This window comes from Triticum dicoccoides, chromosome 2A, assembly GCF_002162155.2.
Source record: "Triticum dicoccoides isolate Atlit2015 ecotype Zavitan chromosome 2A, WEW_v2.0, whole genome shotgun sequence".
In the NCBI taxonomy this organism is placed as follows: domain Eukaryota; kingdom Viridiplantae; phylum Streptophyta; class Magnoliopsida; order Poales; family Poaceae; genus Triticum; species Triticum dicoccoides.
In genome coordinates, this window is record NC_041382.1 from 563,482,569 (window position 1) to 563,486,720 (window position 4,152).

At 45.9% G+C, this 4,152-nt stretch overlaps 1 long non-coding RNA gene across 1 annotated transcript; it reads right to left on the reverse strand.

Annotated features, from left to right (window-relative positions):
• Nucleotides 1-352: 352 nt before the first annotated feature.
• Nucleotides 353-3,180, reverse strand: LOC119355392. Its single transcript, XR_005171579.1, has 2 exons — nucleotides 1,430-3,180; nucleotides 353-1,036 (listed from the first exon to the last, which is right to left on the reverse strand). It is a non-coding gene; the product is annotated as an uncharacterized LOC119355392 (long non-coding RNA).
• Nucleotides 3,181-4,152: the final 972 nt, after the last annotated feature.

The following is a 4,152-nucleotide window of genomic DNA, read 5'->3' on the forward strand; positions in this document are numbered from 1 at the left end:
CTCTCATCGAGAGAGGGCAATCTCCATCAACATCTTCATCAGCACCATCTCATCTCAAAACCCTAGTTCATCTCTTGTATCCAATTCTTGTCTCCAAGTCCGGGATTGGTGCTAGTTGGTTTAATTGGTAGAAGATCATATGTTCAGATCCTATATGCATATTAATACCCCTCTGGTTATGAACATGTTTATGCTTTGTGAGTAGTTACTTTTGTTCCTGAGGACATGGGAAAAGTCTTGCTATTAGTAGTCACTAGATCATGGATGGCGCGCGTTGTCGCGCCCGTCCTATTTTGAAAAGAATGATAGTGATTTCTATAAATATCTGGAAGCATAATCACGACCAAAGTAGTATGGCACCTATAATTTCATTGAATCCATTCATACAAACTTCAAACATTATACAAATAAAAAATGGCAGGTGATCATTGCAAACAACTCGACAAACTCGAGAGGATTCGCTTGTTTCTGACCAGGCATAGTAAAAGGTAACATTCTAAAAAAATAGAGCTTTGTCATCTTTTTTCATTTGGAAAGACAACCCTGTTGTAAGTTCCAAGAACAGCTTTAGCCTTCTGCTCAAATTCAAGCTGATAATCACCTTAGGTAGAAATCTGTAGCATGCTAAAATGACAGGCAGAGCCCACAATATCCAATCACCATTATAGAGATAATACAAACTGACAGGCAACCTAAAAGGCTTTTTGTGGTACTGATGCATACTACAAATTGACTGTCTATTTACCATTATAGAAATAATTTAAACTGACAGGCAACCTAAAAGGCTTTTTGTTGTACTGATGCATACTACAAATTGACTGTCTATTTAATAGAAGCAAGTGCCAGCTACTCATTTTTCTGTAAATAGCAGATTGAGCAACATTTTTTTCTACATTTGAAGGAAAACAGTTCTCAGTATAGTGACCATGTCATCTAGATTATCAAGTTGGAGCCTGACAGCTTACGTTATTTTGCATGTGGGTCGTTGGTAAAGGAGGAGTCCAGGAGTGCAGGAACTGGTAATGTCAGAAGTGATCTGTATAACGAAAAAGATCAAATTAATAAGTTTAATAATAGAATGAGAGGAACAAACAAATCACATGCGTAAAGACATGTATTGGTTGGTGTTACTAAGCCACATGCAAGAAGAAAACACTGATCACAGCAGATAAATAAAGCAGAAATCCATATAAAAAAGTTTTATTCAGAATCTTGAGAAATTGATGTTTTTATTATTCAAAGTCTATAAACATAATCACATTTTAAAAAGAGAAAGCCGTAAATGGCAGATCCTATCAAGATTTATTCAATGTCTAGAAACATATTCACATTTTAAAAAGAGAAAGTAATAAATGGTAGATCCTATCAATATTTTATTAGTCAACCTTGGATTGTTCATGGTAAAGTACATGGGGTATATAGTCCTCACCACTGCATCAGCAGGTCCGTATTCATCAACCCGCAACCATCGGTACGCATATAATCTCCGTGTCCCTCTCCATATCCCGCTAGATGTGGCAGTTGAGCACTTAAGGTGGCCCTGCATGTGTCACGTTGAACTGAAGACTTAATAGTGACATAACAGGAAGGAGACCACAAATTTTTGGAAATCTCAAAGAATAGATGAGAACTCCGATACCGAAGAAACTGAAAGCATGGGAAGATTAGGAGAGTGTCTTTTACAGGCAGATTAGGAGAGGCTAGCTACATATCCAGCTTGGATCGGAGTACTCTAATAGAAAATGGCATGTTAAACTTTATTAAGGACATGCTTAATACGTATTTGAATGTCATTGCATGGTAGAGTAAATAGCAATGCACCTAGAAATTTCACATCACTTACCTTTTTCTGAGTTGTGCATCACTTCCTCCGGTTTGTTTCCACCAAAAAATCATATCAATAAATATTCCATCTCTGTGTGTGTGTGTGTGTGGATTGTCATGAAAATCATTACAAAAAAATTAATATAAGAATGAACAAGGAAAGAAAATTTGGGAAACTGTTTTCACCACTAAAGGATGAAAAGCTAATGTAAATATCCATAAAATAGTGTGTGTCTTTTGGGCTTGTTGTAAAATATGCAAGTTGAGCAGCTAGAACTGGAGGGAAGATAATGCATACCATCATAAACAACACCCGTTATTCTAATTATGAAAGGCAATATGAATCAATCAATCTAGAATGTGATTAGGTTTACAATCACAAGAAAGCACAGGATAAGTACAATTACGTACACATCCACCTGCTGCTATTGTATCCAGTATCCACTATCTAGTGACCCACTGTACCTCCACCGAGAACGAACCAACGTTGTCTGCTCAAAGTTCACATACCTTCCTGGACCGGGCAGCAGCATGTCGGAGGACTTTAGATCCATCGTATAAACAGATCACGGGTTGGGGTGTTTGCGCCTGAAAGCTGAGATCTCGCCGCAGCACTCTGTTACACTCCTAGATCTGAAAGAGCGGAGCAAGCATGGCCTCGTCCTCCACTGGCGACCCAACCAGCAAAGCCCTCAGGCACAGCATTGGTGAGAGACGGCTGGCACGGCCCGCTGCGAACGCGCTCCCGACGACGCGAACAACAACTGGCGCTTGGAGCGGCGACTCCGTCCTGCACGCCAGCGCCGGCGCCCGGCAGCAGCCTCTCTCTCCCAGAAGGCGGCATGGTGAAGCATGCCCCGTAGCCAGGTGACGAACCGCAGCGCATCGACCGGCCGGGGCGCCTTGCCTTGGCTGGTTCCCCTGGACCGCCGGTTCCCTCGCGCGCGTCGCGTCGGCTCCCTCGATCCTGGATCCCACGCGCGGCTGGCGTCTGCTAAATCCCCTCGGGGCCTCGACAGCACCGGCTGCTCCTCTCCTCTGGTCGCTGGATTGGGCGGGTGGACCTCGATCGGGATTGGGCGAGCTTCGATCGGGATCGGGAGTTGACAACAGCAGCAGTTGCGTTCCACCTTGAAAGGACGGCTCCGAGCACATCGTCGTGGTAGGTAAATCAACAGAGAGTGTGATGTCGTTTCGCTATGCGCGCTGGCACTAGAGATCGAGAAAGAGCGAGGGGGCCGCTGGTCGAGGTCGATGTCGTGGTCGGCGGCGCTGCTGGGAAGGATACGCCCAGCTGCCTAGATTGGGAGAAAGAGCACAGAGGTCGGGGAGAGGAGGGGGTTGTGCGAGACGACGTCTCGATCCGGTTCGGGTGGGGAGAGGAGAGTTGGCCCATTGGGCCCAATTTAATGCGGAACGTCCAAAAATGCTGACGGAGCAGCGGCCCACACGGTGTGCGATCGGTATTAGCAAAAGAACCGAGATTACGTGCGATTCCCACCTAATCTGACGGCTGAAAATGCTTGAAATTGACGATCGGACGGCTGTGAACGCTGATGCTCTGAGAGGGCTGGAAAAGTACTCAGTTATAAAGTATCTTAATGTGAATTTGGTATTCGTTCGATATTTTGATGAGATGTATGTTGTCTCTCCTCTAGTTAGACCTGGCCATGTGAAGCCCGGCCCGGTCAGCCCGACCCGACCCGGCCCGGCCCGATGCTACTCCCGGGCCGGGCTCGGGCCTAGATTTTGAGCCCGATGGCCGGGCTGGGCCGGGCCCGTCGTTTTTGCACTTTTCTAAAGGTCGGGTCAGGCCGGCCCGGAGCCCGATGGGCTTTTACGTGTTCGAGGCCGGGCTCGGGCCCAGAAAACATGCCTGATGGTCGGGTTGGGCCGGGCCCGGGCCTGGGTTTTTTGCATCGGGCTTGGCTAGGCCCGGCCCGAAGCCCGGCCCGGCCCGAGGTATGGCCAGGTATACCTCTAGTGGTGTTATGTGAACGTCGACTACATGACACTTCACCATTATTTGGGCCTAGAGGAAGGCATTGGGGAGTAATAAGTAGATGATGAGTTGCTAGAGTAACAGAAGCTTAAACCCTAGTTTATGCGTTGCTTCGTAAGGGGCTAATTTGGATCAATATGTTTCATGCTATGGTTAGGTTTCCTTAATACTTTTGTTGTAGTTGCGGATGCTTGCAATAGAGGTTAATCATAAGTGAGATGCTTGTCCAAGTAAGGGCAGCACCCAAGCACTGATCCACCCACATACCAAATTATCAAAGTACCAGACGCGAATCATATGAACGTGATGAAAACTAGCTTGATGAT